Below are 25213 nucleotides of genomic sequence, written 5' to 3' on the forward strand. Positions count from 1 at the left end.
ATCGACATTACTTTAATAAAAAAAAGTAAAGAAGGGTAATTTATCTAGTCCCATTTCAGCTGCTCCATTATTTTGCCCAGGATCAATGTCAGACCGCAGGCCTATAACTAGCAGGGTCCTCCAGTTTACCTTTTTAAAATATTAGCACAATATTAGCTTTCATTCTTCTGGAACTTCCTCAGTTTTCCAAGACTTATTGAAAATCAGCATTAATGGTCCAGTGAGCTCCTAAGCCAGGTCTTTTAAAACTCTTGGATGCAAGTTATCTGGACCTGCTGAATTAAAAATGTCTGATTTTTAGTAGCTGCTGTTTCTCAGCCTCCTGAGATAATACTGGAAAAGAAAGTGTTATCAAATTATAGGAATACATCATCTGTTTTTTCTCAAATACAAACCAGAAATATTTATTGAACACTTCTACCTTTTCTGCATTATTGTTTATTCTACCACTTCCATCTAGTAATGGACCAATATCGTCAAGATTCTTTTTGTTCCTAATATACTTAAAAAACTCCTCCTTAATCATCCTTAATTCTGCTGGCCATTTATTTTTAATTTGTGTCCCTTTGCTTCCCTTCACAATTTTCTATAAAACCCAACTTCTGATTTTTATTCATTACTATCAACTTCCCCTTTCTTTCATTTGTTTATACTTTTTATAGCTGCTTTCACTTTCCCTCTAAACCAGCTCTTCTTTTTTTTTTTTTTAAAGCAGCATGGCCTTTTCTCAATTGCGGTTTTCTGGCCATCCACTAAGATATTCTTAAGTGATTCCCAATTATCATGCACATTTTTTGATGATAAAATTCTTCCTCCCAGCTGGTTTGGCTTATAATTATTTTCAGCTTTGTGAAATAAAGCACCAACTGTATATATTATTTGCATGGACTTTATTTTACTTGTACATTATGATTATGATCAAGTCATGATCACTTGTACTTTAAGCTACCACTGTTTTTTAGTTGTATGATCAATTCTTTATATAATTAAGAATCTAAATGCTTTTGAATATACAGTTTACTTCTCAGGATGATTAAAAGAAAATGAGAAACCTAACAATTGCTATACTGCATCAGACCAATGGCCTGTCTAATCTAATATCTTTTCTCTGACAGTTGCCAGCTGCTTCAGAGGAAGGGGCAAAAAACCTTGCAAAAGCTTGTATGGAATAACCTGCTTCCAAGGAAAGTTTGCTGATCTGGTTTAATGAGGCCAATGAAGGTATTAGGGATACTAGCACCGTTACAGAGGGGCATACGGGATGGGGGATTACCGCATCCGAGGTAGAAACAAAACTAGAACGCCTTAATGGGACTAAGTCGGGTGGACCGGACGATCTTCATCCGAGAATATTGAAGGAATTGGCGCGGGAAATAGCAGGCCCATTAGCGACTATATTTAATGAATCTGTAAACTCGGGGGTAGTCCCGTTAGACTGGAGAATAGCCAATGTGGTTCCTATTTTCAAGAAAGGGAAAAAAAGTGACCCGGGTAACTATAGGCCTGTTAGTTTAACATCAGTAGTGTGCAAGGTGCTGGAGAAGATTCTGAAAGAGAAACTAGTTGAGGACCTTGAAGTTAATGGCAAATGCGATAAATTACAGCATGGTTTTACGAAGGGCAGATCGTGCCAAACGAATCTGATCTCCTTCTTTGAGAAAGTAACGGACTTATTAGATAAGGGAAATGCGGTGGACCTAATATACCTGGATTTCAGTAAAGCGTTTGATACAGTACCCCATGAGGAACTATTGGTTAAAATGAAAAACATGGGGATCAATATGAAAATCCAGAGGTGGATAGGGAATTGGTTAATGGGGAGAATGCAGCGGGTCGTATTAAAGGGTGAATTGTCGGGTTGGAGGGAGGTTACTAGTGGAGTGCCTCAAGGTTCGGTTTTGGGACCCATCTTATTTAATCTATTTATAACTGACCTCGGGACCGATTGCAAGAGTGGGCTGATAAAGTTTGCGGATGATACGAAGGTGGGAGGAGTTGCAAACTCGGAGGAGGATAGGGATACTCTGCAGGGAGACTTGAATGAGCTTGTGAATTGGAGTATCAGAAATAGGATGAAATTTAATAGTAAAAAGTGTAAGGTGATGCACTTGGGGACGAATAATAACAATTTTAGTTACAAGATGGGGACGCATTGGTTAGAAGTAACGGAAGAGGAGAAGGACCTAGGGGTCCTTGTGGACCGCAGGATGACTATGAGTCGGCAATGTGACGTGGCGGTGAAAAAAGCCAATGCGGTCTTGGGATGTATTAGGCGAGGTATATCTAGTAGAGATAGGGAGGTCCTGCTTCCGTTGTATAAGGCGCTGGTGAGACCTCATTTGGAGTACTGTGTGCAGTTCTGGTCTCCCATGTTTAAAAAAGATGAACTCAAACTGGAATGGGTGCAGAGAAGGGCGACTAAGATGATCAGAGGAATGGAAAACCTGTCGTATGAAAAGAGATTAGAGGAGCTTGGGTTGTTTAGTCTGACAAAGCGAAGGCTGAGGGGGGATATGATTGCTATGTTTAAATATATCAGAGGGGTTAATACAAGGGAGGGAGAGGAATTATTCCAGTTTAGTACTAATGTGGACACGAGAACGAATGGATACAAACTGGCCGGGGGGAAGTTTAGGCTTGAAATTAGACGAAGGTTTCTGACCATCAGAGGGGTGAAATATTGGAACGGCCTTCCGAGGGAAACGGTGGGGGCGACGGACCTGTCTGGTTTTAAGATTAAGTTGGATGAGTTTATGGAGGGAATGGTTTAATGATAAAACATAGTAGCCAAGGAAAACCAAGCAATGGTACATGAACAGCATAATGGCCAACAAGGGTCAGGCTAGAGACTCTTGCCTATATGCTCGGGGTATTACTGATCGCCATATTTGGGGTCGGGAAGGAATTTTCCTCCAGGGTAGATTGGCTGAGCCTCTGGAGGTTTTTCGCCTTCCTCCGCAGCATGGGGCAGGGATCACTAGCAGGAGGGTCTCAGCCGATTGAAGTCACTAAAACACAGGATTGGGGACTTCAACGGTAGAGTCCAGGGAAGGGTCTTGCGGCCTGCAGCATGCAGGGGGTCAGACCAGATGATCATAATGGTCCCTTCTGACCTTAATGTCTATGAGTCTATGAGTCTATGGTGTGCTATATTTGCCTTGCATAATCTAGATTCATTTTCACTTTCGTTTCACACAGGGCAGGATTATGCAGCACTGCAGAGAAATAAAACCAACTTCCACAATGCAAACTTTCCACATCTAAAAAAAAAAAAATTCAGAACTGATAAGCTGTTGCATTCTCTTTGTGATTCTTCATCCTATTTGATTTTCTGTTTAGATATTAATCATTACATCCTGTTCAGGTCATTGATTTGTTGGCACAATTATTGACTACAACAATATTAAGAAGAGAAGTCAAGAATGTCTAAGCAGGGGCCTTCAAACATTAGCCTGAGAAGATTCGGACCAGGCCTTCTCAGCATAGATCAGCACCATCCTCAGCAGGCCTCTATGTTTGGTAGGTACATGTACCAGTCCCAGAAAACCTAGGTCCAATCAGCATCAGCAAACTTCAGTCAGACTGATCCCCTCCCCGTCGTGGCCCTGGCTGTGGTTAGTACAGGTGTCTTCATCGTCGATCCTGGTCACCAGATGCCTGATGTCAGCTTTGATCTGTATTAATCAATCAGAGGAAGTAAAGTGTGTCCATTCATAGGTGCTGGAACTGGGGGTGCTGCTGCACCCCCTGGCTTGAAGTGGTTTCCATCACATACAGGGTGTACAGTTTGCTTCAATGGCTCTTAGCAACCCCACCACACAAATTATTTTAGCACCCTGTGTCTACTTCCTCTCTGGCTGATCCCAGGTGCAGGGGAGACTCTTCCCCTTTGTGGTTAGCAAAGGCCTCATGATTAGCCTGAGGGCTTGTCTACACTGGCACTTTACAGCGCTGCAACTTTCTCGCTCAGGGGTGTGAAAAAACACCCCTCTGAGCACAGCAAGTTTCAGCGCTGTAAAGTGCCAATGCAGACAGTGCACCAGCGCTGGGAGCCGCGTTTCCCCTCATGGAGGTGGGTTTTTTAGAGCTCTCTCCCAGCACTATGTCGCGACTACACAAGCCACATTAAAGCGCTGCTGCGGCAGCGCTTTAACATTGCCAGTGAAGTCATGCCCTGACCTATGTGAGTATTGACCAATACTTGAATCTGTCCTGTCAAAATACAAATGATTATCAACAGGGCCAGCTCCAGGTTTTCTGCCGCCCCACTCTTCGGCAGCAATTCGGCGGCAGGTCCTTTGCTCCGAGAGGGACTGAGGGACCCGCCGCCAAATTGCCGCCAAAGACCCGGACGTGCTACCCCAATAGCAGCCAGAGTTCCGCCCCTTGGTATTGGCCGCCCCAAGCACCTGCTTCTTTAGCTGGTGCCTGGAGCCGGCCCTGATTATCAACAGCAATAGATGTCTTGTTTCCTCCCCACCACGCATTATTAGTTTAATTCATGAAGTGAAAGAGGAGGTGAACGGTTTAACAAAGAAAATAAGGGGAAGGAAAATGAAATAAACCACTCCGTAGGGACCATGCTCCTGGGACACAATGTTCCTGATTGTTAAGAACACCAGGGTGATCCCAGCGTTTGACACACATAAATGACATCATGGTACCAGAGTTCACAAGCAATACTTGCGTTAACTACACTTGCCCAATTATTCCCAACAAGGACTGTGTCATATCAAGTGTGATTTACCATGTGACACAAAAAAGACTTTAATTGCAAAACAGCAGCCTTTAGTGAAATCTTAGTAGAGGCCCTGATAGCTTGTTGCCATGGGAAATAACTTTCCAAAGGGGCCAAGAAACTCTGCAAGGCTGCCTCCTCCTGGATTTTCTGGGAAGTATTTTCTCAGGTTGGATGGGTCTGGGAAGTAATCTGAGGAGATTCCACAGTGGCAGGGTTTTTCTTCAGTGGCCACTGTCCATGTGGTGCCACTGGCTGCTTTTGAGATGGAGCCACATTGTCATTGTTGAGGCTCCCTGTGGTTACTCTGTAGTAGCTGTAGAGGGGTCTCGCCAAGAGACCATATTACTTGATGCATCATTAACTCTAGGTTGGACTTCTGCGTAGAAATCCCTGGTAGGAGCAATATCCAGTACTACAGATGGTAACTTACTCCGTCTCTTCTCACTTTATCATTTTTCTCATCCCTAGTTTCAAGTCCCACAAAATTCCTTCTGCATAGAGCAGTTGCCCTATGGGAGAGACCCACAATCAAAATCCACTCATAGAAGCAATGGGGACAGTTGATCGGGGTGAAAATCATCCTATTTACATAAGATTCAAGGAAGCAGCATATACCTTATCTAAAATAAATATTCAGATATAATACAAAATGCAGTACAGTGGGATGTAAGACATTATAATATGCTAAGACATACTCACTACAGTAAATATTTTTTCTTAACATGTTATTGAGATGTTACCCCAGTTTTTAGATGTATGTTGCTGTTTGATATTTCCATAAATGAATGGGGCTGATGTTTCTCATTGGTGGCTGCTATTTTACTCATATGAAGGCTCAGATCCTGAGCTTTAAATCCACCTTTAGGCTCACCTATTTTCTGGGGCCATTTGGTCATGAGCCACTCCTTAGGGTAAATTAGAGCAGACACGGGGGGGGGGGGGGTTGTACTAATTGAGGCATGGCAGGCCTACATTAATTGTTCGCCTAACTGATGAAAAGTAGGTAAAGGTTTTATGAACTGTTACAATGATCTATTATATAAGACTGTTTAAGAAAAGATGCGCAAATAAGACAGACAGATTGAATTCATTTAAACAGACAGGGTCTACTGATACCACTCAAGGACTGTGTTAAGATTATGACTGGTAAACAAGAGGAGCAGAGAACCAGAAATCAATGAACTAAAACTGGTGTGTCAGAAATTAGGCTTCACTGGTGGACAAAACAATGAGAGAATTGATTATTCCACTCATCGACTGTTTGGGGCCCTTAAATTGAGATTTGGGGGGTGTGGAGAGAGAGAGAGAGAGCTTTTACCATCCCTGTGGCTGCGATGAAAGGATTGTTGCCATGACACTAAATCCTGAGTGGGGAAGGCTGACCATCATTGCTGCACCAAGAAGGACCACAGCGTGATACTTGAGATCCTGCTCTGCCTTCCTCTCCCTCGTGTGTTCTTTTCTGCCCCCATCTTCCTCCCTTCCTACCTCTCTCTTTCTTTTAGCTTTTCACCTGATCCTGACATCAAGCGCAATGCACAGCACCTGCACAGTGAGACGAGACAACCCGTCCAGCCCAGGGTGAGATGGACAAGTGACTGTGAGGGACCTGACCAACCAGATGATGTCCCTGACCAGGGAGGTGAGTCTGGGTTAAAAGCAACAGTTGTTGTGGCCAAGGAGCCCAAAGCATCCATCCATGACCGAGCAGCCACCCTGTATCCTATGAACATCAACAAAAGCCGTATTTTCCCCTTTTTACTATCCTGTCTCTTCTCTCCTTTCTGAGGCTGCTTGTTTCATCTAAGGCAGAAAAGCAACTCTCATTCTGAATGGAGAACTGAACAGTAGAGCTAGCCCTTGTCCCCGCCCCCCAATCAAGAAGAGCTGTTTGACTGAAAAGAGACAATATTTACTGTTTCAAAAAAATGTACTTTAATGGGTTTTGATTACATTTGTTTTGCATAAACAATGAATTTCAGTTTCAATTCTCTCTTGATTATTTTCTTTTTGTTTCAATCACTAAATTTCTAACTTTTAGTCTGAATTTTATAGGTGTTTGCCATGAGGTCTCTGTATATTGTTTAACACTGCTTAATGGAGGACAGTGACTGGGTTATGTTTGCACTGTTGGCCAATATTTGTTATTAAGATCACGAGGCGGTAGAGGTGCCTCATTCACACTCCCTTCTCCTTGGCCGTGTTCTCTGCTTAGCTCTGTGCCACCCAATGATTACCCTACATATGGAGAAATCCTCCAATAGCCAGTTAAACTGGCTGTAGGCCTGTTTTGTGACCTCAGTGCCACAAAGCACCCAGAACAAAATAGAGAATCCCATCCAATGTCCTTTCCCTCAGGAGGTCCAGTCTGGTGATACAAAAAAGGACCCCCAAAAAGGTTTAATTTAACAGTAGTTTTTGCATGTAGCCATGAAAAAATATATATAATCTTGATGTCTTTGACAGTCCACAAGCAGTGTCTGCTGTTGCATGTTAATTTTTGAAAATTATATTTGGCACTTAAAAATCCCACAATCTTTGCTTCTGATCTTTTCTTTGTGTAATTAGGCATAATTATTAGAATCCTTTTGCATTACACATTTGAGTTTTCTTCTAAACTAAAGAGTGGCTGAGTGGAGAGTGAACACATAAGGGCCCTACGGAAGTGAAGTGAACTTGTACATAGGCTGTATGTCAGCTGGTTCAGGAACCGTTCTTTAAAACATGGACTCGATTGCTTTCCGCAGCCGGTTTATCACACAACGCAATGCGCAACATGGAGCCTGAGGCAACACCGTGAGAGTCAAACCACTGGTGTTGTTTTAGCACCATCGTGTGGCAAGAATGAGATAAATCGTAAAATAATATTGCTGGTTCTTATCAGTGCCATGGATTTGCAGGCTTGATGTACTGGAGAGAGGGTAACATCTGCACAATTCCAAGAAGGGTTGCAAAATCCAAAATTAAATAATCAAAAGTATGTTCTCAGGAGAGTGAAAAACCATAGATACTGTGCTGCCCTTTCACAGTGACAAGCCTGTTTGGGACCTAGTTTTGGAGACTGAAAGCCACTGAAACAAAATCCTCTAATAACGCTGTCCTCAGGAGCCAAAAAATCTTACCGTGTTATAGGTGAAACTGCGTTATATCGAACTTGCTTTGATCCGTGTGCAGCCCCGCCTCCCCGGAGCGCCGCTTACTGCATTATATCCAAATTTGTGTTATATCGGGTCATGTTATATTGGGGTAGAGGTGTATTTGCTGGAAGTTCCTTGTTTATAATCCTAACTGCTAGATGATCTTGTGTGTCCTTCTTTACTGCTTGATCATAGTGGGCCCTTATAAAGGCTTCCAATGCTTTTCCTGGTCCTCTCACTTTTGCATGAAAGTCTACCTGTTTGCGTATTATGTGGCGTAAAAGTCCACTTTGTAGACTGATGTGCTCATCTGATTTTTAAGGAATGATATCTCTTTCTTCAATGAAAGCAAATGATTTATAAATAGTTTTGGGTTCTTTCCTCATTGCATAAATGAATGAGCTGACCTCTATTTTACTCCCGTCTGGGTTAAGCTTCATTGTACAGGTCAGACTCTGGTTTTCTTCCACTCAGGCTATTCTGTGGACTGGTTGGAGCAAAAAACTTGGTGGACATGGGCTGTTTTTCCTCCCTCTTTTTTATACTGGTTTGAAATGAGTCTGCTTTTGACATCATGTTCTGTGATCAGTGATAGAAAATCCCCAAAAGAGTCCGCGTTCCTCTAATACTGAACACGGAACGTTATTAGAATAGGTAAATCTGTAATGTTCCTAAAACTACTATCGTTCTCTCTGCTTCACTGTAGAGAACCTTCACTAGCTCTGTGCTACTTGGCTTTCTGTTAGAGATTTATTATGAATTGTATTACACCAGCATCTAACAGCTCCAACTGAGATTAAGCCTGCATTGTGCTAAGCACACATGCATAGTTAGAGAGTCCCTGGCCTGAAGAGTTTATAGTCTAAATAGATGAGGCCAAGGGGAAATGGAAGCAAAGTCTGGCCCCAAGTTCACACAGTAGGTCAATAGTAGAAGTGGGAGTAGAACTCAGATCTCCTGAATTCCACACCAGTGCTCTATCTACTGAATTATGTACACGTAACCTTTCAAAGGGAAGTTTCAGTTTAAGAAACCTTTGCACCATCTGTTAGAGAATGGAGACAAGAGAGTCAAAGCTGTCCCTGTTTAGAAAGTATGCTTTGCGTATATGACAGAGTGAAAAGGAGAGTGAGAAATTCCCTTGGAAAAATCCCATGAAAGGTTATAACTTCAATTAATAATAAATATATTTCTGGAAAACAAAAGAGTTTCTTTCCTGAAAGTGTAACAAAAATCCCAAGTCTCCATGAAAGGTAGAAAGTGTGGATTCACTGGCTAGAAACTCCAGGTGCTGCTGACTTTTGTCTCTTAGCTCCTCCCTCCGAGGGACTAGAATGCACTAAATCGCTAGGAATTTAAAGATCCATTTTGTTTGGAAAAACCTGAAGATACTTTATCTAAACTCTGTGTAGCATGTACTTTCTGCATTTCTCCTCCCATCGTTCTTGATTACCCAGCTGTCTGTACAGCGGCTTTCTGTCTAAGCAAACCTAGGTTCTGTCTGAGTCATTCAGCAATTTCATAATTCAATGTCTGTGACCTAGGAACCAGACTGATTAAAGAGGAGAAAGCGTCTACTCTCACACAGCTGTCTTAGAAGTTGACTGTGATGGGAAAAGAAATACAGAAAATCAAGACAACGTAGTTTTAATTCACTGTGGCAGAATAGGGCCATCAATGGCTATTAGCCAGGATGGGCAGGGATCGTGTCCCTAGCCTCTGTTTGCCAGAAGCTGGAAATGGGTGACAGGGGATGGATCACTTGTTGATTACCTGTTCTGTTCATTCCCTCTGGGACATCTGGGATTGGCCACTGTCAGAAGACAGGATACTGGGCTAGATGGCCCTTTGGTCTGACCCAGTATGGCTGTTCTTATGGCTTTAAGGAAACCACAAGAGTTCACACTGTAATTTCGACTGTGGTAGTGTGAAGGATCTGAGACCACAGAGATTCAGACTTGATCTACACTTAAAAATTTGATAAATCTAGCTACATTGCTCAGGGCTGTGAAAATTTCACACCCTAAGTGCTCTAATTAGATCAACCTAACCCCCAGTGTAGCCGTGGGGTTAGGTTAGGTTCCTTCCATCAACCTAGCTATTGCCCGTCAGAGATGGAGATTATCTACATCAATGAAAAACCCCTTGCTGTAGGAAGTATCTACACTACGGTGCTATAGGGGCATGAGCTGTGCTGCTGTGTTGCAGCTACAGTGTAGATACAACCTCAGTGTATTATCTTAAGTTTCCTTTATGCTTACCTTTGCCAGAACACTGTGACTGCAGAAAATGAAATTGCTAAGACATTGTACTTGATTCAAGGCATCTCTGAATGAAAAATATTAAATCTCTAGGATTTCTGATATCTTGACCTTAGTTACCTCCATGTATCTCCACTGACTTTTCCCCCCGAGAACAGCATTTGGTATATGGTGTTTTGGAGGAAAGGTCTCTTTTAGCACAGCACATTCCATTTTCTCAAGGTTGATGGGATAAGGGAGCTCTTCTCTGGTAAAAAAAACCAAAACAGGAAATTAGATCTGTTTTGTAGATTGCAAATCAGTTAGCATTAATCAAAATACACAAAGGAGGCTTGCACCAAAATACACAGGGCCAGATTTTCAAAGCACATGCTTCCTTTTTGCACCTGCAGTTTGTGGGTATAAATGATGTTGTTTCTAGAGGGATTTTTCCTGAGCAACATAAGTTACACTGACATAAGTGCCGGTGTGGACAGCTCAATGTCAGCGGGAGAGCTTCTCCCTTCAACATTGCTACTGCTGCTCATGGGGACTGACATAGGTAAGCTGACGGGAGAGCTCTCTTCCATTGACTTAGAACAGCTACATTAGAGACTTTACAGTGGCACAGCTGTATTGGTGCAGCTGTAAACTGTCTAGTGTAGCCGTGCCCTAAGTATAAGTGAGCTCAGTTACATCCATGATTACTTTGGCCCACAGTTAAGACTGGGCTGAAAAATCAGCCCCAATGTGTGATTAAATTAAAATACTATTAAAATTTGAGATTTTTAGGATGTTTAATTGTCCCTTCAATGTTGAAATAGTTGGTATCTGTCCATAGTAGCAACAACAGCAGAAGTTTGAATCTGCTGCAGTTTTTAGACTAGGGATGGCTGAGCAAAAAGCAAATGGGCCAAACTGTGAACTCCTTAATCCCATTGGTGAGCAGTTTACTCTCACAATTAGGGTTTTCACATTCTACTCCTGTGTTGATAGGTGCCCTAAAAATAACTAAGGTAGACTAATTAATTAGATAGTTCAGATAAGCTATAGACCCAGGAATTACTAGAGGTACATTCTTTTCTTTTTCAATTTGTTCATTTTGCGGCTGATTCAAAACCATTGACTTCCCTCTGTTCATTTGCTAGTACATTGGGTCTAGTCAGTTTTGTTAGGTAAAAAGCAAGTCCTCACTCACCTCTCCAGCACCCGAGTTCGTGCGGAGTTGGTATGGGGCTCACAATCTGTCAGAGACCAGACACCAATTCGTTGATCAACGGGCTCACACTATCCTTAGCTTGAAAGGCTTCAGAGTAAGTGTGGCAAATTTATTAGGGGTGAGCATCAATATTTATACACAGAAGTAAACAAAGTGATTAACAGATCATAATGGTCATGCATAATCAAACAAGATTTTACAGGATAAAACAGGTTAAAATGTATATTCAAAAAGAGATAAGGGGAGATGGCTACTTAAGGGGGGGGGTGTCATGAGTAGTTCGCAGGTCAGAGCTTCGGTTAAAAGTTCAGACAGAGACATCAAGTCTGGGTTAAGTTTAAGCTCATCAAAAGTTCAGACTCAACATTCCTCCATTTGTAGCTTTGGGATAACTATTTACCAAAAGCTACACCCCATTTAAAGGAGCCAAGGGCCGCTTGGCAATTTCAGCCTGGGCCAACTTGAAGAGAGTAAGGCCCTTGGCTGAAGTAGGAAAAGAATAAACTGACCTACATGAGTTTATGAGGGAGGGGACACACTGAATACAGCAACACAGTATTATAAGGATTACTATGGCCCCAACAATACCCACCAAGAGTTTTTTTAACCCACCCAAATCCAGGCAGCCAATTTCATAAGGCTCCCCACCAATTATAAGGTGGCTGGCCAGAGGAGTAGTTCTTAGCCATTTCCCTTAGATGTTTGGTACATTGAAAAGTGTCAGAGTAGGTGTCATTTACAAAAACACAGCATTCTTCATTTATGAGGGCACAAGTTCCTCCCTGGGCTGCTAACATTATGTCAAAGCCATGTGGTTTTGCAAAGCTAACTGGCGCAGCTGGGACATTTCCCCGGCCTGATTCTCAAATAGGGTCGCAGTTTCATTGGTTAAAGATTCTAGTAGTCCCTGTTCTGCATTTACTGGAAATTGAGTACATACCCAGCAAATTACTTCTATTTCCTAAAATACGAGTTTTAACCTCATGGGAATATCTAATAAAAGCATTATCTTCATAAGTAGAAAATAAACTAAAAAGGCATAATAAAAAACATACAGTTGTCAGAATAAAAGGTCCTCTCATTTTTGCCGAGTCAATTTAAGTCTGATGTCTGAAAGAGGTAAGCTGGTCCACTGGTTGGAGGCAGTGTCCTCAGTGGTGGCAAGAGCTGCTGGTCCGTCACTGTGGTCCACTACGGCTGGCTTGACGTGGGAGTGGTGGATCCAGGATTTGCGTCCTTCCAGGAACACTGCAGTCTGGGTTGTTAAAAGAACCTGGTGGGGTCCAGTAAACCTCGGCTGGAGGGTGTCGCCACGAATGAACTTTTTGGCCCAGACGAAGTCCCCTGGTTGGAACGGGTGGATCTGTTCTTCCAGCGGCACGGTCTGGGAAAACTGCGAGGCTTTCCAAAGGGTACGGAGGCGAGCCTGTAGGGAGAGAAACTGGCACGCGGTCATATGATCCCCTCCCAATAGTGAAACATCAGCACGTGGTAGCGCCCCGCCTTTGAAAGGGGGGTGTCCATAGAGTAGTTCAAAGGGGGATAATCCCAATACACGGGTTGGGCGAGTACGAAGGTGAAACAGGACCAAGGGAAGTACCTGAGGCCACTTTAATCCTGTTTCCTGACAGTATTTAGCCAATGTAAACTTAAGCTCCCTATTCATACGCTCAACTTTCCCACTAGACTGAGGGTGGTAGGGTGTATGAAAGGAGTGTGAAATGCCCAGTCCTTGTTCTAAACAGCCAAGGACATGACCAGTAAAGTGAGGTCCGCGGTCTGAGTCAAGCACGAGAGGGATGCCAAAACGGGGTACAATGTCTCTAAGGAGAATCTTCGCCACTGTGGCAGCAGTACAATTAGCAGTAGGAAAAGCTTCGACCCAGGAAGTCAGAGGGCAAACCAAAACAAGGAGGTGCTTTTTTCCAAAAGCCTTTGGCATATCTGCAAAGTCAATTTGAAGATGTTGAAATGGAGCAGCAGGCGGAGGTCTTCCACCCTTAATTTTTTTAAGAGGCGGAGCAGGTCCATTACGCTGACATGTGCTGCATGCTTTCACTATTGACAGGAAGTAGGGTTGAATGCCTGGAGCATACCAAAAGCGAGCGATGGTGTCCACAAGGGCGTGCGTGCCGTAGTGACCCCCCTTATCATGGTGCCAGTGAACTGCCACGGGGTATGTGGAGCGAGGGAGGCAGGCTCAGCCATCCGGCATAAGCCAGGTCCCTTATTTGTAAGATGCTATAAACTACTTCCAAACAGTCGTGCTGATCCTGGAGGACTGGCAGGTCAGGAAGCAAGGTAGCTGGATTAAGGGGCCCACACCTTTCAAAAATTAGGTTAGTGTCTTTTAAGAGTTCGGCCTCTAGCTGTTGCTGACGATGGGCCGAAAAGACTTGGGTTGTGCCCCTACGCAGAAGGGCTGACAAGGCATGAGAGGTCCAAACCGTGGTAAAATGACCCAGGGTCAGGCTCTTTGCCTTTGTGATCAGCAGGGCAGCTGCTGCCAGAGTCCGGGTGCAGGATGGGGTTCCCTGAGCGACAGGGTCGATCTGCTGAGAGTAAAAAGCAAGCGGGAAATGGTGGGGCCCGCTCAGCTGGGTAAGGACGCCACTAGCAATTCCGCCCCTCTCGTGGACAAAAAGGTGAAAGGGTTGCTGTAATTGGGGGGCGGAGAGAGATGGAGGAGGCCACACTGTCCTTGAGTAACTGAAAGGCTTGGATTGTGTCCGGGGACCACTGCAAAGGGTCAGGAGCAAGGTTAGCAGTGAGTCGGTGGAGTGGTTTGCTTAACTCCCCGCAGGACGGCAACCAGGGGTGACAGAAGCCAATTAATTCTAAGAAACCTTGAAGTTGCTTCTTGGTGTTTGGCAGAGGGCAGTTTTGGATAGTCTTTATGCGGACTGGGTCCATTTGTCTCCCCTCTGGGGTTAACAGGAAGCCCAGATATCGGACCTTCTGTGAGACCCACTGAATTTTGTTAGGGTCTATCTTGTGGCCTCTGGTGTGTAGGTATAATAAAAGTGCCTTACCATCGATGCGGAGGGCAGCTTCTTCGCGGTTACCTAATAGGATGTCATCTACGTATAGGACTAACGTGGATCCCTGCGGACTGGTGAAGCCTTCCAAGTCGTGGCGAAGGCATTGGCTGAAAATCATGGGGCTGTCTCTGTAGCCTTGAGGAAGTCGTTGCCAGACATAACTTTGTCCCTCCCAGGTGAAACCAAAGAGATACTGAGAGTCTGGGTGCACAGGAATGCTGAAAAAAGCTGATTTTAAATCAATAACAGTGAACCACTCAGCATCCCAGGGGATTTGGCTGATGATAGTAGCTGGATCAGGAACTACTGCATGAAGAGGGACCACATACTGATTAACAACCCGTAGATCCTGTACAAAGCGCCAACGAATAGGGTCTCCGTCCTTTTTAGGAGGCTTTTTGACAGGCAGTATAGGGGTGTTACAGGGGGTGCGCTGAGGGCGGACTAGCTTTTGTGCAATGAATCCCTCGATAATGGGGCGGATGCCCTCCCGGGCTTCCAACGACAGGGGGTATTGAGGGACTGACGGGGGGGTTAAGGAGGGCTTCACTTGAATCCTTACTGGCTCTGCTGAAAGGAGCAGGCCAACATCAGTGTCAGAAATTCCCCAGAGGGTTAAAGGCAAGTCAGTGAGGTCAGGGGAGGGGGGGGGGGTTCCCAATTACCCTGAGTTGGGGCCGAATCTCCTAACACTGTCATCAATAATCCTACCCCTTCAGGAGTGCAGGTTAAAGTAGCCTCAAGCTTACAGAGTAAATCCCGGCCCATCAAAGGGATCGGACAAGCTGGGGAAAAAAGAAAATGGTGAGAAAAACATTTATCAGCATAAATAACATTTAGAGGCAAAGTGAGTCCCAGAGACTGGGTTGCCCTCCACCCCAGTTGCAGTTTTAACCTCAGAGGATAGCCAGGGAGAGGGGGCATGATTTAAAAGAGAGAAAGTAGCTCCAGTATCATTGAGGAAGGAGACAGGCAGTCCCTGGACTGAAAGGGTTAGACGAGGCTCTTTGCTGGGAGGGGAGAAAGTGAGGAAGGAGCCGGCTAAAGACATTAAGGAAATAAGACCATCACATTGTTTGCCTTTGCCCCCGGGGTACCGTCATTGAGGAGGCTGAGTTTGCTGCAGCTGCTGCTGTTGCCCGTAGTTGATCCAGGCCTGGGGAACGGGCTGAGCTGGTGGTGCAGGGATGTATTCGTCCCTGGTGTAAGTATCTGCGGATGCGACCGGACCCTCTGGGCGTCCCCAGGGGAGGGGTATGCAACCTGCTGCATCTGCTTGGTCATTTGCCTAGTAATTATTCCTCCCGAGGTGTGCCCTTCCATTTCCCCCTTATCCCTCTGCAGAGATTCCGACCTGGAGTCCTGCAGATTCCCCTCTGCACCCTGGAGAGAGTCCCCCTGCGGAGGAATAGGGGCAGGTGCAGTGGGGACCAACTGACGAGTCAAAACACGCCGTGGTTTACACCCTTCATCAAAATAACAAGGAGGGGGGTTCACTCTCGGGAGTGACTGCCATAATTTTTAAAGATTTCCACAGCTCTGCTGCTGTGTCCCAACAAAACCAGTAACATAACTGTCCCGGATGGTCTTTTTCGATCTGGCTCCTTACTCCTCTTAAGGCAGCCTGTTCGAAAGAACCATACGAAGGCCACCTCATCTCCGGGTTGGCCAATACCGCGGTATACCCAGTCCAATTCCTTACACACAGTGTGTACAACTTTCTCCTAGACATTCCTGTCTGTACTGGGAGTTTCCCTTCGTTCCATAACTTATTTACAATCCCCAACGGACTCTCAAGAGGCACACTAGTCCCTTGACCCATGGTGTCTGACAGGAGCCCTCCAACTGGCGTTTACCCTGCTGTCCAGTACACGACCCCTCAATATTGAATTGGCTGGGAGAAATCTCCCGTGGCGCCTGCCAATTCGTATATGAGTGGTCTGACCACTGGACAGAGGCACCGCACCAGAAGGAAATCCCGGACGAGCCCCCAAATTGTTAGGTAAAAAGCAAGTCCTCACTCACCTCTCCAGCACCCGAGTTCGTGCGGAGTTGGTATGGGGCTCACAATCTGTCAGAGACCAGACACCAATTCGTTGATCAACGGGCTCACACTATCCTTAGCTTGAAAGGCTTCAGAGTAAGTGTGGCAAATTTATTAGGGGTGAGCATCAATATTTATACACAGAAGTAAACAAAGTGATTAACAGATCATAATGGTCATGCATAATCAAACAAGATTTTACAGGATAAAACAGGTTAAAATGTATATTCAAAAAGAGATAAGGGGAGATGGCTACTTAAGGGGGGGGGGTGTCATGAGTAGTTCGCAGGTCAGAGCTTCGGTTAAAAGTTCAGACAGAGACATCAAGTCTGGGTTAAGTTTAAGCTCATCAAAAGTTCAGACTCAACAGTTTCACAGTTTCCTCTGTATAGCAAATTGGTCAGTTTCCCTTGTTTTTCATGTGGGTCTTTTCCAGAGCAACAACAGAGAGAGAAATATTTAAAAAAAAATAGGAAAATGTGATTATAAAACCTCAAAAATGAGTACTAGGACTTAAGGACAAGGATATCATCTAACACTACTTTTAGCTCATTTTTGGAAACTGTCTAGATTTCAAGTTGATGGTGTTCCTTTAAATGGAGTTAGTCCTGATGTACACAAATATACAAAGCCAGAACCAAACCCACTAAGTTTTTGTGCTAATTTTTGTCCTTTGTTGAGTAAATACAAACACTGGGGAAGGTGAGCCTATATTGTAAATATTACAAAATTGATGGATAAAAATAGGAATAAAATACAGCTTTAGGATACTATCCTGCCTAACACTTATGATCGTGAAAACCTTTACTTACGTGAGTTGTCTCATTGACTTCTAACGTGAATAGGATTATTCATGTTCATAAGAGTTCTCAGGATTGGGCCGCTATATTTTCCATTATAGTATTTTTAATTAAACCACCTATATGCATTAAGGAGAGAAGTAATACGATTTCAGAGATAAATAGCAACAGAATGAGAAGAAAATTGAGAACCGGGACAAGGGAGAACGGATCTGTATCTAACAGAGATTTGGAATTAGATGGGGAGTTGATAAGGTGAGAAATACACAAAGGCTGTTCCAGATGGCAGGAACTACAAGGAAGAAGAGGGTGACTGTGAGAAGAGATAAAGAGGAAGACAGTGATAGATTAAGTCAGTTGAGGAACCAACAAACCAATACACTCATCCAGTTATCTTCAAATTATATAAACCATGAAGAAAAATCCCTCTGCCATTATCTAATACGTGTTATGTATATTATAGATGAGTTGGTAGTGCTGAATGTTGGGTTGCCCGGCACTTCCCATTATAAGACCCTGTTTTCAGTTGCTTATAAAACTTTGCCAGACTTTAACCCATTCAGGGTGACATTTCTCATGCCAGGTATCTGCTTCAGGTTGAGGTTTTGTTTTGTTTTTTGAATGTTTAAATGGCTCTGCTGTTTCCAAGAACAAGATTAGGAAAAATACGTTGTTTTGTTCATGCTAAATCAAATCTTACAATTGTTTTGTTGAAAAACTCTAGCACCTCCATGGTTTGGAGCAAGGGCTTGCAATTTGGCAGAGAGGGTTGCCCTGGTGTTAGCAATGTAGTTGTTTCTAGTTTCTTTAGCTTTTTCAGTGAAAATACACCCACGTTTGGCCAAGTTATAAGTCTGAAAAAATTCAGTTTCACATGCGCAGAAGAAACTTGTTAGCATTTGATAGCTAAATTCTCCAAAGATTTCATGTGTGCTGAGAACGTTCCCTCCCCTCTCACCTACTATGTGTTAAGCAGCCTCTGCACGTGTAACGCTGACAGAATCCGGTCGTTGGCAGATGGGATCAAACCTAGGACCTCTGGAGCTTAAGGCATGAGCTTCTACTGCATGAGCTAAAAGACACATACATGTTGTCAAGGTTAATTTCCCACTCTGGCACTTCGAGTGCAGAAGGTGGGGCCCACAGGGATTCTAAAAATTAATACTGGCCACTCCAGGCTTGTATTAAACTCCCCAGGTTTATGGTATTTGCTGCCATTGTGGTGCTGGGCACCAAAACTGTGAGCAGGGAGACTCTCTCGAGCTCTCACTGCTCCTTCTGTTGGAACCCAGGCAGCTTGGAGGAAACAACCTGACTTGAATGCAGAGGGGACTAGAGCTAGATCTGGGCAAAGGGGGTTGGAACAAGGAGCTTGGGGTAGCGAGATTGAAACTGGGAGCTGGTCAGGAGGCAGGGGTGTCTGGGCAAGGAGGCTGGACTGGGAGCCATTGGGGGTAAAGACTGATCAGGTGAGGAGCCCCAGGAGGGAGAAGGGCAGAGATGGGGAACTGACTGGGCAAGGGGGGCTGGAAGTAGGGAACCAAGGCTAAGGGGACTAGGCAGAAGGGGTGAGACTTGGGTGGGGGAGCAAGGGTAGAAGGATCTGTGATCAAGAGAACCCACTTCCCTTTGGAGCCTTGAATGGAACCCAAGATTCCAGAGTCTCAACATTCCTTTGCTTTCAACAAATAACTGGGAAACCCACTGGCAAGCAATGCTTAAAGTGTGTGTAACCTGAGGGGGGGGGGGGGAAGGGAAGAGAGAGAAGAGGTGTTGCCAGGGGCGGGTCAGACATGGCCAAAAAAAGTTGTTGGGTTTTTTTTACAATCAAGGCAGGTCTCTGAGGGGCACACGCTAAGCACTGTCATATCAAAGTTGCTGCTTCCAAAGTATGATAGACCTTCCAGTTTTTTCAGACCACTTTTAGCGCTGCTGGCAACTACTGGCTGCTCCAAAGAAGATAACAACCTGAAGGGGTGCAGTGAATGAGGTAGGGAACTACAGGAAGAGAAAGGATGGTCTCATGAACAAGGCAGCTGATGCTGCCATGGAGAATTGCATTCTATCCCTGCCAATTCTATAGAGTTCCTATGTGATTCTGAGCAAGTTACTTAAACCAGACATTACACAGGTAGTCACTAACTGTGTGTTTCTCATTTTCTTGATGCCCTTCTCAAGAACCTGGTGTCTGAGAAACACTGAGCACTTATCCTGGCATCTGAAGGCAATGGGGGCTGTGTTTTGAACATATACAGTGCTATATAATGCTAAGTACTCTGAAAAAACATACTCTGGGGTCCTTAAATTGGGCACCCAAAATTAGTGAGCACTTTTGATCTTGATCTCTTTGTTTCTCAGCTCCCCTTCTGTGAAGTGGGGATAATACCTCACCTCACATGGGTGTTGTGAAAAATAAATTCATTAAAATTTGTGAAGCACTCAGTTACTAGAGTGATTAACTTCATAGAAAAGTCTATGAGGAAATTAATAATTCTTCTGAGCAGGGCTTGAATAGTGTGCAATAAATAAGGCATGGGGCCACACACTAAACAATGGGATAAAACAAAATTGTTAGCCAAAGCATATAGGTTATACACCCCCACCCCCAACATACACATTAATAGGCATTATATGAATGGTATTATTATACATACACACACGGGTAATCATGCTAAATTGTACTATGCTTATCCTTGTTCACTTATACTAAAGCGTATATCCCACAATGCCCTAGGACAAGTATAGCTTCAGCACTTGGCTTTAGCAAACACAAAAACTGTCAAAAGCTAGATGGATGAGTGTTATGAACCAGCTACACTGGGTACAAGGAAATAATGTAAGATGTATGAATGCTTTGTCTTAGGGAGTATCTTCATTCCCATTAACATTTGGAATTGAATATTCAACACAAAAGATGGGAAAGTGGAGGGAGGCGCCAAGGACAAAGCTGGGACAAGCTGGCTGTTTCTGAGTAGCTGGAACGGTGGTGTGTCCCTCGTAAACTGCCATCTTAGAAAAGGTTAATTGAAGAGGGAATTTGAGCTGCACACCTTCTACATAAGGTGAACTAAAATACACTGTGAGAATTGGCTTCATGAGAAGAATTGATGATGCATTAACTCTTTCTTTCTTGTACCATATTGCTTTATCTTTAGACAATAAATTTGGTCTCTCTTGAATATTCTTAATCTCGAACCATATGTGTAGTCAAACAATTAGCAACATCTTTTAGTCATAAAAATATTAGAGCTGGCTGAAAATTTTCCAATGGAACATTTTTCTGTCAGAAAATGCTGATCTGTCAAAATCGACACATTCCTCAGGAATGTGTAAACTTTAACAACATTTTGTTTAGGGGGAAAAAATCAAAATGAAGAGTTTTAATAAGGTCAAAATGTTGCCTTTTTTTAGACAATTTTTTTTTAAAAATTTATTCTCCTTTATATTATAAATTATAAAATAAATTAATTACAGATATAGAAATAAAATAAAAAAGTCAAAATTAAAACAAAGTATTTTATTTGATCAAAGTGAAACATTTTGATTGACCTAAAACCATTTTCTCTCCCTGTCATAACTATAAAGGGAAGGGTAACAGCTGTCCTGTGTACAGTATTATAAAATCCCTCCTGGCCAGAGACTCCAAAATCCTTTTACCTGTAAAGGGTTAAGAAGCTCAGGTAACCTGGCTGACACCTGACCCAAAGGACCAATAAGGGGACAAGATACTTTCAAATCTTGGGGGGTGGGGGGGAAAGAAGGCTTTTGTTTGTGCTCTTTGTTTGGGAAGTTTGTTCACTCTTGGGACTGAGAGGGACCCAGGTACTCCACATCTTTCTAAACAAGTCTCTCCTATTTCAAACTTGTAAGTAAATAGCCAGACAAGGTGTGTTAGTTTTACTTTGTTTTCTCAACTTGTAAATGTACCTTTTACTAGAGTGTTTATCTCTGTTTGCTGTACTTTGAACCTGAGGCTAGAGGGGGGTCCTCTGAGCTCTTTAAGTTTGATTACCCTGCAAAGTTATTTTCCATACTGATTTTACAGAGACGATTTTTACCTTTTTTCTTTAATTAAAACTCTTCTTTTTAAGAACCTGATTGATTTTTTCCTTGTTTTTAGATCCAAGGGGGTTGGAACTGTATTCACCAGGAGTTGGTGGAAGGAAGGGGGGGGATGCTTCATTTCTCCCTGCTTTCAGATCCAAGGGGTTTGGATCTGTGTTCACCAGGGAATTGGTGAAGAGTTTCTCAAGGCTTCCCAGGGAAGGGAATCCACTTGGGAATGGTGGCAGCGGACCAGATCTAAGCTGGTAGTTAAGCTTAGAAGTTTTCATGCAGGCCCCGACATTTGTACCCTAAAGTTCAGAGTGGGGAAGTAGCCTTGACACTCACCAATTTCATTTCATGGGAAATTCGACATTTCATCACAATTCAAAATGGAAAAAAATGAAAATCATGGAATTTCCCACAAAACAGAAATTCCGGTTCCTGACCAGCTCTACAAAATATTTAATAGCTGCTCATTCAGTGAGCACTGTCCATGCTGTGCACTGAATGAGGCAAGAATTCTGTGGAAAAAGTAGTATGTGATCATGTAATTAAAGACTGTGTCATAATGCATATGCAAGAGGCGTGGAGCAAATTAAGATTGCACAAGCACCTTAATTCTGGCATTTCCTAACTTTGAGTGCTGCACTTTGCAACCTTCATGTAGTTTTTTGTTTATAATAAATTCTAGGTCAAAAAATTCTTCTTGTAGTAATACCTAGTTGATTTACCAGTTGCACAATAGTTTCAAGTACAGTCAGACCTGCAAAGTCTCCGTGGAAGGGAGACTACCTTACTTTACCTTCTGTTTATAGCAGTGTTGTTTAAGAAGTATTTCTCTCTTCTTATGACCCATGATGCAGTGTGTTTCAAAGCGATGTAAAAATCTCACTAAAACTTCAAAAACTCCCTCATTTAAATTGCCACAGCTAGACAGCCCTGCACAGATACAGTGCGTCTCCAGAATCACTGGAACGCCACATCAGGGCCCCAACACTCTTTAGTCTGACAGAGAACAAAAAGGTCCCTTGGACTTTTCTTCTTTTATATTTGTGTTCCACTAGGTGACAAGACCGCAAACACAATCTTCAGCTAGCACATTAAGTAGCCTACAGGGTATCAGATAAGCAAATCTGTGTAAAGAGGAACAAGACCTTTGCAGTCTCAGATTACAACATATTTACCAAGTGTTTGAAAGCAGCATAACCCTTTACACAGCCTCATAGCTGACTCACTGTAATGGAAGTAAAATTTTCCACAATACACATCTTCCATTTTCATTGTCTAGGTGAAAAATATGCATTCACTTTCAAAAGATCCTTCTCGTCCCCTGTACATAACAATATGGTAGGGTTAGTATTTAATGAAAAGCTTCACGAGTAAAGTTTCTAATTTTCCCTAAAGGAAAAGGAAATGTAAACTGAGGGCATGTCTACACAGAGCAGGAATGTGTACTCCTGGGGTGTGATTTCTAAAACTCATTAACGTGTTGCACGCTAGTTAGTTGTTGGTGTGCACTAAAAGTTTCCTAGACAGTTAGGTAAGCTTCTATGTCTTCTTTGTTTTGCTTATTACTTTTAATGTTAGTATAGCTGGTACAACATTATATTCAGATTTTGGTTGCATGTTCAAATGAAGAACTCATTAACTCTGTGCTGCTAATTTTTCCACACTACAAACATCACCTACCTTTTGAAAAGTCAGGCTGAGTTTCTGCCTGATGCTATCAATGTGTGTAAACAGAAGAAAACTTATAAAGGGTTCGATAAGAAAAGTCATCTGATGGATCAGCATGCAAACCAAACCATTTATGGCTGGCAACTATTAAAGTACTAAACCAAATAGGCAAAATATAGAAGCAACATAAATTGAGGGACATATTAAACCTCAGTAAGTGGGTGTAAATTGGAGCAATATACATAACACAGTGGCAGAATAGGGTGTGTAGCAAGAAGAGCAATGAATGATTGTATACTTTCCAAGACTCCTGTATTAGTTGCCTGTCTTGCTACTACACTACCTATTTGCACCTTTGGTGTGTAAGTAACACCAATTTACTGACACCTATTCAACACCACTATTTCTGTCACCTCTGAATTTGGCCCAATATCTTTAGGATAAAATTAATGACTAAATTACAAGATTATGATATAACAATTGACTGGTACTATGTAGGGTACCATTTAAACAATAATATTTATATTACATTAGCATCTTTACTAGAACCTTATTGTGCTAGGCGATACACGCACAAACATATGAAGTCATGGTCACTGCCCCAGTGATCTTATGATTGAAGAGGTCCTGAGCCTGCAAACATTTATATACATAACAAGTAACTTTACACACATGAGTGGACCCACTGAAGTAAATGGGAATATTTACATGTATAAGCATTTTCAGGATCCGGGCCTATGAAGTCACATGACATAAGATGGGGGAGTCAAGGAGGGGAAGAGAATTCAATCAAACATTATTATATATGTGGCACTATGCCCCATATTCTTCATAGTAATATTATGATATGAGTATGGCATAATTATGATGTAGTTTGTGCAAGGTAAGGCATGTGAGATATCATTGAAAAGGTTATTATTTACTGAATATGATTATCCTGCTTGTATGCATGTATCATTTTTGTATCTGAAGTTAGAAATATTGACTATATATCTGTATTACAAATACATTTACACCTGGGGAACGCCCACTCGGCAGAATGCAATCAGTCTAGATGTCTGGCTGGGAAGAGCCATTAGGAGAACAATAGGTCTTAGAAGAAGCTAATCTCCCACTTGGGAGCCTTCCTGAGGATGCTACAAACAGCCTCCGAGTCATGGCTGCTATAACACTACAGGGGCATGTGACCAGATCATCTGGTACTGGACTCCATCTTGAAATACCAGTGTTTTTCAACTGAAAGGCCTGGGAACCAAGTTTGGAGACAAAAGGTTCCCGCCATATGGAAAAGCTATTTAAGGCAGAGGAGTGACATCACTGTGGTTCTTCACTGACTTCCCACCCAAGGAGACTTGTGGAAACACCTGAGGAACAAGGACAGAACTGGGGGGAAGGGCTGGACCCAGGTTAGAGGGATTCTAGACTGTGAAAGGACTACCTGAGGTTTTAAGCTGCAAGCAAGAGCAGCTTGCCCTTTAAAAATCTCTGCAACTGGCTTAAATCATCATTTAGGGTGAGAATTTGCTACTCATATTCAGGGCCAGTGCAAGGAAGTTTCGTGCCCTAGGCAAAACTTCCACCTTGCGCCCCGCCCCCCTCACCCAGCTAACCCCACCCCCACCCAGGGAACCCCCCCCCTGCAGCTACACCCCCTCTGCAGCTAACCCCACCCAGGGAGACCCCCCCCATGGAAACTAAACCTACCTGGGTAGACTCCCCCCCTGCGGCAGCTAACCCCGCCTGGGGAGCCCCCCGCTCTGCAGCAGCTAACCCCACCTGGGGAGATTCCTCCCCCCCATGTGGAATCTAACCCCACCCGGGGAGCCTGCCTCCACAGCAGCTAACCCTGCCTGGGGTGCCCGCTCCAGCTCACCTTGGCTCCGCCTCCTCCGCTGAACACGCCGGCACCGCTCTAATTCTCCTCCCCTCCCAGGCTTGCAGCGCCGATTGGAGGAGAATTAGAGTGGGGGCTGTGTGCTCAGTGGAGGAGGCAGAGTGGAGGTGATCTGGGGCAGAGAGCAGTTCCCCTGTGCACCCCCCCTGTTACTGCAGGCGGCCCTCTCTGTGCCGCCCCCACCCCAACTCACCTCCACTCCACCTCCTCGCCTGAGCGGGCTTTTAGGCGCCCCCAACCACTAGGCGCCCTAGGCAGCCGCCTAGTTTGCCTAAATGGTTGCACCGGCCCTGCTCATATCCAATCTTTTTAGTATATTAAGCTTAGATTGCATTTTTGTTTATTTGCAAGGTAATCTGCTTTGATCAGTTTG

The sequence above is a fragment of the Malaclemys terrapin genome, chromosome 1 (genome assembly GCF_027887155.1).
Source record: "Malaclemys terrapin pileata isolate rMalTer1 chromosome 1, rMalTer1.hap1, whole genome shotgun sequence".
NCBI lineage: Eukaryota > Metazoa > Chordata > Testudines > Emydidae > Malaclemys > Malaclemys terrapin.